We start from the raw sequence: 8,840 nt of genomic DNA on the forward strand, positions 1-8,840 counted from the left end.
GTAACCGCCCCCCCCCCCCCGCACTGGGAAACCAAAACATTCCCAGGACCCGCTTTATGGCACTATTAGCTGCTGCCCCGCGGGGGGCCGGAACCGAACCCGCAACATCTCCCAGGTGCGCCTGTGCGAGGTCAGAGACAGGTGTCGCGGTGGGAAGAGCCCTGGCAGGTTGTGGGAGAGCCGGGGGAGCTCGGCCCACAGGTGACAGGCCGTGAGCTAGGACAGAGGCTGTCAGGCTGTCCTCCAGCACCACGGACTGCCTTCAAGTCACAAAACATTTGGGGTTTTTTTGCTGAACATGAGGCCACCTAAACAGGACCATGTTTCCAGGCCTCCCCTGCAAGCAGATGTGGTTGTGTGGCTGGTTCTCTTCAACGGGGTGTGAGAGGCTCTGCCTCCTAGGGCTGCGTTAAATTGGACGATTTATTCAGCCGCTCTGCACCTTGGTCTCTTGATCCATAACAGAAGTAAACAAAAGGTTGTAATGAGGTTTCAGTGGGTCAATACTGATAAAAAACCATAATTACTAAATATGCGTTAATTAAATAAGAAGTAAACACACGTGCTGTCCCTAAAGGGAAAGAGCACCGCGCCCCTCCTTGCCTTGCTCTGACGGACGGTAGCAAGCCGTCTAGAACCATGGCGACAAGGCCCCATCCTGGGAAGGGTAGAGCAACAAGCTGGAAGGAGCCTGGGTCTGTGCCACCAAGAGCCTGTCAGGGGAGAGCAAGCACTCACCACTATCATGTTGAAGCTACTAGTTCATTACTTCATTTTGTTTGGGTTTTTTTTAAGATTTTATTTGTTTATTTGACAGAGAACAGAGAGAAAGAGAGCACAAGCAGGGGGAGGGGCAGAGGGAGAGGGAGAAGCAGGCTTCCCGCTGAGCAGGGAGCCCAATGCGGGGCTCGATCCCAGGACCGCGGGATCATGACCTGAGCCGAAGGCAGACGCTTAACTGATTGAGCCACCCAGGTGCCCTCATTACTTCGTTTTGTGTTTTCTCAGTCCCTGTTCTGGCAGCCAATCACATATCCTACATAATATAGGGAACATGAGTCAATGTCCTTCAAGGGCTAAGTGACCTCCCCAAAGGCACCAATTTCTAAGAGCCCTCTTAAGAATAGGGAATGGGGCGCCTGGGTGGCTCAGTCGGTTAAGCGACTGCCTTCGGCTCGGGTCATGATCCTGGAGTCCCTGGATCGAGTCCCGCATCGGGCTCCCTGCTCGGCGGGGGGTCTGCTTCTCCCTCTGCCCCTCCCCCCTCTCATGTGCTCTCTCTCATTCTCTCTCTCTCAAATAAATAAATAAAATCTTAAAAAAAAAAAAAAAAAAGAATAGGGAATGATCACTGCTCCTCCTTCCTGCCTCAGCCATTAGGGTAGGCACGATTCTTGTTAAATCAATGAATGAATGGAGAACATTCCAGGCCACCGATATCTAAGGGCTACCCACATTGTGCAGCACTGAGCCAGATTCTGTCCCTAGGATGATGAGGGCTTAGCGTGTCCCTTTCTGCGGTGCCTGGAGGCACCTGTATCACGGTCATGCTGGGGAGACAGCCTGCCCAGCCCCCTGTGCCTGGTTCCCACACACCAGGCTGGCTCCATGATGAACCCGGGTCCTGGACACCAAGTTCCTATCCCGTAGTCAGCCCAGGCTCCCGGAGAGGGAAGTAGATCAAAATGTGCTGAACCTTTACCTAAAGGTTCTTAAGACTTATTGTCAGGTGCAAACAACAAGCTGCAGGATGATAACGTGCACTATGGCATTCATGTCCTTGCAACCCTGTATTTTTCCAGTTCCCACGTGTATGAAAATGCATGAGAGGAGCCTGAAATGTCGCATGCCACAGTGACAACGTGGGGACCCTCGGGAGGGTGGCCTACAGAGAGAAGCCTTCAGCTTCATCTACACCTTCTACGTTTCATGGCGCGAATGTACTCTTGTAAGAATATACTTGCAGAGTAAAAATGCAAACCCTTTCAGAGGGTAGAGGCTGGTTAGTCTCTATTCAGAGACATTGCCAACCTTGGTTCTCGAATGTGGACCTGCCCAGCGTCCCCTGAGGAACACCAGGGGAACATCCAGATTGAAACCCAGACCCCACCCAGACCTACTGAAGGAGAACCCACATCTACACTTTCCCTAGGACCCCAGGAGGAGGAGCCTGCCTGTGGAAGCATCCAGTAAATAAAGCAGTCTCTGGGGGCCTCTGTGTTTGCAGCAGAGGGCGCAGAGACAGCTCCTGGAGTAAAGCCTGTCCTGGGGACAGAGCTCTCTCCTGCTGAGTCTGGAAAAGCTTACAGAGAGGGTGCAAGGCAAGAAAGTAACCGTGAAAACAGCAGGGATGTCTCAGGCCACAGGACAGACCCCAAGTCCTCTAAGGACCTCATTCCCCCACCTCCCAGTGCTCGTCTGAGCCCAATTCAGGAGGAAACCCCAGCTTCCCAGCAAAGCTGAGCTGGGGTTGGGGGCCTCTCGCCTGGGGGCACGTCGGCCCAGAACTGTGGTGCCTGCCCTGGGCGAGGAACAGCCCAGTCCTGCCACCCCTGCCGCAGGGGCCCAGCCTGGTGGCCGCAGGGGCCCAGCCTGGTGGCCACAGGGACCCTGCAACAGCTGCCTGGGCTCCTGCCCTTCGAGCACTCACGGTGCCTCAGCCTGCTGCCCAGGGCCCCTATACTAGGCCTGGCCTTGGTTGTCTTCCGTGCGTCATTCAGCACCTGGTCAACACCCACCTTCTTTCAGCTCTGAGGTCAACGTGACTGCATTCACACACCCAAAGAACTTGCTCCAAAAGTAAGCCTTTCTCCCCAAATAAAATGTCTGAGTCTAGAAAGCAAGGAACAGGTGTCTTGGCAGGACCTGTGTTCTGAGAGAACGTGTCCCTTGCTTCCACCAGAGTGGTCCTGCTTTGCCCTGTGTTATAGGTTTCCAGCTGTCATTCAAATAAAGGGTTCCTCGCCTAAAAAAAAAAAAAAAAAGGCTTTGAAAACTGCATGTTGAAGGCACTGCTACCATCTGAGAAAGACAACTGAGCTACTGTTGTTCATCATTCATCTAATTCTCCACAGGGCCGGGCGGGGTGGGGGGTGGGGCGCCAGGGCACTGGGTCTGGCCCAAACGGCAGCTCACTGCCTCCTTCTCTGCCTCTGTTTCTCCAAATGGGGGGACTCCTGACACCAGAATGCCCTTGCCAGGTGAAGGTGGAAGGCTGGGCCTGCACTCATCTCGAGGGGACAGGCTCTGGGGGCTCTCACCCTGCCCTGCCGCCTGCCTTGCCTCCCCTCTCCACTGGGGTCTGGAGTTCGGGCCCGGTGGTGGCGCAGTCTACAAGGGAGGAAATGGGCCTGGTCTGCCCTAAAGGCAGTGATGGGGCTCGGCTCTGCAGGCCTTGAAGGGAAAGGGTGCCTGCCAGGCGTTTAGAGTAGGATCCACCCCCCTTCAAGATGTGTGGAGGACAGCACTGAGTTTGGGGTGAAGCAGAGCCCCCCGTGCTCCCCAGGCAGGCAGTGCGGGTGACCAGGCCAGGAGGAAGGCGTCCATCCTGCTGCCCCCACAGGGGACAAAGTGGAATCCAAGAAAGGCAGGAAGAACCCAAAGTCACCTAGTCCAGCCACCTAATTTGACAGATGGGGAAGCTGAGGCCCGGGAGAAGGAGTTTTTCACGCATGGAGGTCGGTTGTCAGTTTGTGCATCCTGCAGCGCAGGGCTCCCGCGGCCCTCCCTTCCACGTGCCCCACTGCTTCCCCGGAGCCTGGCATCCTCCCTCACCCCGTGGCCTCGCAGCACACCGGGACCATCTTCTGCAAGAGAAAAATTGGCGGCCAGGCAAAAGGAAGGAAGGCACCTTGCTCTGGGCCTCAGCCTCCCAACTGGGGAATGTGGACAAAAAGCTGACTGCTGAGCTCCTCAAAGCAGTGGGAGAACTCAGGTGTGCAAGTTGAAATGGAATAGGAGTGTGGCAGCTACAAAATCTGTTTAATCATGTCTTACACAAACACGCAAGTGCACACACCCTGGCTCTTAATCCACAGCCTGAAGAACTTCCTGTTCCAGGACTCAACCTCCTTTTATGGCCCTGGGGCACCCTTAAGAAGATGCCTACAATATATCCTTCATTCAGCAGTTTCTGGAGAACTCACAGTGTGCAGAGTACAGCTCAGTGAGTCCTAGAAGTGCAAATATAAATTAGGGGAGGCCTCAGCTCACCAGAGATAAACAGGCTGGCAGGTGAGAGAAGATGTGTGTGTTGCCCCTGGTACCACGGTAAGAACAATATAGTGAGGAGCGGCTGCCAATTCAGTCAGTCTCCATGAGACCTTGGACAAGTCATTTAACCTCCCTGTATTTCATTTCATTTCATTAAACCTAAACATGGGAATTAAGGATACCTTCTACCTGCTTGAAGGCAGCTGATCAAAGGATCTCAAAAGTGCTTTCTGTTCTCAAATCCAAGAGGCTCTTTTGATTCAATAAAGGAATAAAGCCAAGGAGTCTGGGCCTGGAAGCCCCCAGGAGCCAGCCTCTTACCAGGGAGACCAGACTCTCACGGTTCCCCTTCATGTGCTTGCAGAGCTCCTTCTGCCAGTCTTCCAGGCTGCTCCACTCCTGTTCGGAGTCACATGGCCACATCTTCTGTCGTCAGAGACACCTGGAAGTATAGGTCCCCCCACACCAACGTGAGTCACAGCCATTTCAGAGAACAGTTAAAACCAGCTCCAGTCTCCTCTCCCTGCCCCCAGACCAGAAGGCATCACAGAGTCTGCTTGGAGATTCTCTCTCCCTCTGCCCCACCTACCCCCATGTTCTTTCTCTCTGAAAGAAAGAAATAAATAAATCTTTTTCTTAAAGATTTTATTTATGTATTTGTCAGAGAGAGAGAGAGAGAGCGCGCACAAGCAGGGGAAGTGGCAGGCACAGAGAGAAGCAGGCTCCTCACTGAGCCAGGAGCCCGATGCGGGACTTGATCCCAGGACCCTGAGATCATGACCTGAGCTGAAGGCAGACGCTTAAACGACTGAGCCACCCAGGTGCCCCAAATAAATAAATCTTTAAAAAAAGTGGGGCACCTGGGTGGCTCAGATGGTTAAGCGTCTGCCTTCGGCTCAGGTCATGATCCCAGCGTCCTGGGATCGAGCCCCGCATGGGGCTCCCTGCTTGGCAGGGAGCCTGCTTCTCCCTCTCCCTCTAACGTTCCCCTTGCTTGTGCTCTCTTGCCCTCTCTGTCAAATAAATAAAATCTTTAAAAAAATAAAATTTAAAAAATAAATAAATAAATCATAAAAAAAAAAAAAAAAAAGAGCCAAGGGATGTCTGGGTGGCTCAGTCGTTAAGCGTCTGCCTTCGGCTCAGGTCATGATCCCAGGGTCCTGGGATCGAGCCCCGCGTTGGGCTCCCTGCTCTGCGGGAAGCCTACTTCTCTCTCTCTCCCACTCCCCCTGCTTGTGTTCCCTCTCTCGCTGTGTCTCTCTGTCAAATAAATAAATAAGATCTTCAAAAAAAAAAAAAAAGCCAAGAGGTCAAGTTTTGGCAGACATGACACCCCCTCCACTAGGAGTCTGAGGACCCTGCTGAAGCCAAGCAAGCCCTCTCCACCCCACCAAGTTCCTGTACCTTGGGGGCTTCTCCCTTGCTGCCCAGTGGCAGCCTCAGGATCCAGAAGTTCCCATTTCTCCAGCCGCCTCTGCAGCAGCCCGTACTCCTGCAGCAGGGTCCCCAGCACGGCCCACTTGCCCTCCAGCTGGTTCCCGAACTCCATGGCCGTCTTCTCGCAGTTGGGCGACTTCTCAGCTGTTTCTGTCCGCCTCTCCTAGCTCTGAGGTTGGCTGTCCTGGGACTCCATCATTTCCACAATCTGAACGGCGTCCAAGATGGCCAGAAGAGAGACCTCTGCAGACTGGATCTGAGCCTCTCATGGGAGGCCAGTCCCCATATGCCATTCCTGCAACTAGACACAAGGAGGTGAGTCAACCACCAGGAGAGAGGTACCAGAGCCATTCCCAGCTACAGGGTCTTTTAGAATGGGGGAAACTTGTTCTGGATGCCAGAAGACCTTACTGGTCAGACCCCCGAACAGACCCTTGCTGGCAGACTTTCAAAAACAGCGGACACTGGACACCACAGAGCCCCCAAAGGAAGAATCTTGAACCAAGACCCAGGGGCAATGGAAAATGAATAACAAAGCATTACCATCATGAATGGACAGAGTGTAATGGATTCGAATCATAGCTCTACCACATAATAGCGATATTAGCTTAGCCAATTACTTAACCAAACTTTTTTTCTGCATCTGGGAACACAGCCCAGAATTGAGGAAGTGAGTGGTCCAGAAAACTTCCCAGGAGACCAATGCACACTCAGAATGCCATTTCAGTTGTCCAGTATTCTAGAGCAAACCCACCTCATTACTCAGGACTCAGAGGTAAGGTTCTGTTGTTCTGGCTTTGGTATCTCTAAGGCCCTTCCACCCCGACATTCACTGGCACGTGACCTTCTGACCTATTAGGGCCTTGTGACCCAGGTGCCTTGTTTACCAGCCCCAGGGTGCCCTTCACACTAGGAGGCCAGGTCCTAGCTGCCAGGAAATGGAGCCAGAGAAAGTTGAAAGCCAGCACTTAAGAGTAGTCAGAACAAGAAAATATTTCAAAAAATATCCTGCCCCAGGACATGGAAAATTTATCATATATTACTAGAAGTAATAAAATAAGAAATTCAAGAATGCCTCCCTGGGGACAGCCGAGATATAATGGAAACATTCCTGGAAATGGAACTTAACTAGAACTTGACTCAATACCTCCCCTGCCATTTGAATCTTGCATGTTTTGGGGGTAGTTGTGAGGATGAAGTGAACTAAAGGTGTGGAAAAGCACTCAGTGTGTATTACTGCCCTTGGCACATGTTATATTACTAAAACAAACATAAAAGCTGAGGGCCGATAATCAGAATGTGTTATGAACCAAAGACTGATAGCCCAATTCTGTGCAACTGAGGTTCCCTCAATACCTCCTCCAAAAAGCGCTTCGCAAAATGTCCAACACATACTAGGTACTGGTCATCAGACACCTGTCCCTTCCTTTTTTTTTTTTTTTTTAAGATTTTATTTATTTGACAGAGAGAGACACAGCGAGAGAGGGAACACAAGCAGGGGGAGTGGGAGAAGGAGAAGCAGGCTTCCCGCGGAGCAGGGAGCCCGATGCGGGGCTCGATCCCAGGACCCTGGGATCATGACCTGAGCCGAAGGCAGACGCTTAACTGACTGAGCCACCCAGGCACCCCAAGTCCCTTCTTTTCTTCTCTCACAGGGCAATTGTTCCATCTCTGAGTCTGGCCTCTGATCAGTACAAGGTGTAGCCTGGAGGAGGAAGATCTGGTCTGCACAGATTAAGGATGAACATCTTCTAGTCCTGTAATGCCCTGTGACAAATCTGGCACTCAGGGATGTATCTAAAACCATTTCAAAGCTATTTCTAGGGGCACCTGGGTGGCTCAGTCAGTTAAGCATCTGCCTTTGGCTCAGGTCATGATCCCACAGTCTGGGATCGAGCCCGCATCAGGCTCCCTGCTCAGAGGGGAGCCTGTTTCTCCCTCTCCCTCTGCCTGCCTGTCTGCCTACTTGTGATCTCTCTCTCTCTCTGTCAAAAAAATAAATAAAATCTTAAAAAAAAATAAAAATAAATTAAAAAAAAAAAGCTATTTCTACCAGGAGATGACACCTCTACCTTCGGAGATGTGGAAAAATCTCGTCTTGACAGTTCTTGTCATGCAGGCCAGGGACAGACTAAGTCAAATCTGAGCCTGAAGCACACATAACCAAAGGTCCTCTATAACACAGACCCCCTCCCAGCAGTAGGAAGGACTTCTTGGGGAACTTGGGAAAAGAGCAAGCAGGCCCTTAAATGCATCCTGACTGAAATCAGAGTTCGCGCCTAGAAGAGTTTTAGGGGATCCTCACAGCCAGGTGCAAGACTGCTCCACAGGAGGAAGGCGAGGGCCTAGGTTGGCGGGAAAATAACCTCCCAAGATAACAGCAGCTGGTCTCAGTATGGAAAAGGGGGTGACAATGGGGTGATGGTCTCCCTAAGATGTCAGTGCAGGGGGCGTAGTGGGTGGGCTGAAGGACAGGTCCAAAAAAGGAAAGCCCTGAAGGGTCTCTGGAGTGAACACGCTCACGGTCCATCCTCCCCCTCGCCCCGACCTCCCGCCCCCTCCCCCAACCCACAGAGCTGGCTCGGCCAATCGTCAGGGTTGGCGGGAACCTCGGAAATCTTGCGGCTAAGTCCGCAGACTAGCAAACTGCAGCCGAGAAAGGAGAAGGTACTGTATCGTTGACCTCAGACAGCTCCCCGTGGCCGCTGTGGCCTCGAGCGTCCCAGTGGACATCACCTCCCCCCGCCCCGCTCTCCAGCGGCCGTACGTCCCGGCCTGCTCTAGGAGCGCGGAGCGGCGGATACGCCGCGGGCGAACGTGGCGTCGGCGTCGCGGCGTCGGCGTCGCGGCAGCCCGGGCAGGCGGCAGCTCTGCCCCGAGTGGGACCCGCCCCGCGTCCCGAAGCCGGTTCCTCATTGGCCAGTCCTGGAAACTCCGCCCCCGGCCCGCGCGCGGCGGGTCCCCGCGGCCGGGAGCCGGTTTCCCACTGGTCGGGCGAGAGGCCCCGCCCCCGCAGCGGACGCCCAGAGTGGGCGGGGCCGGCGGCCAAGGGCGTCTGGCGTCGGGGCTGCTCTCGCACGCCGCCGCAGCCCGGGAGCCCAGGCCTGTGCGGGGCTGCGGGCCCGCCTGCTGGACGGGCTCCCCGAGAGGGCTGACTCCCGGAGAGCAGGAAGGTCATGAGCACACACTCC

This window comes from Leptonychotes weddellii, chromosome 12 (genome assembly GCF_054177405.1).
Source record: "Leptonychotes weddellii isolate Sample4059 chromosome 12, ASM5417740v2, whole genome shotgun sequence".
NCBI lineage: Eukaryota > Metazoa > Chordata > Mammalia > Carnivora > Phocidae > Leptonychotes > Leptonychotes weddellii.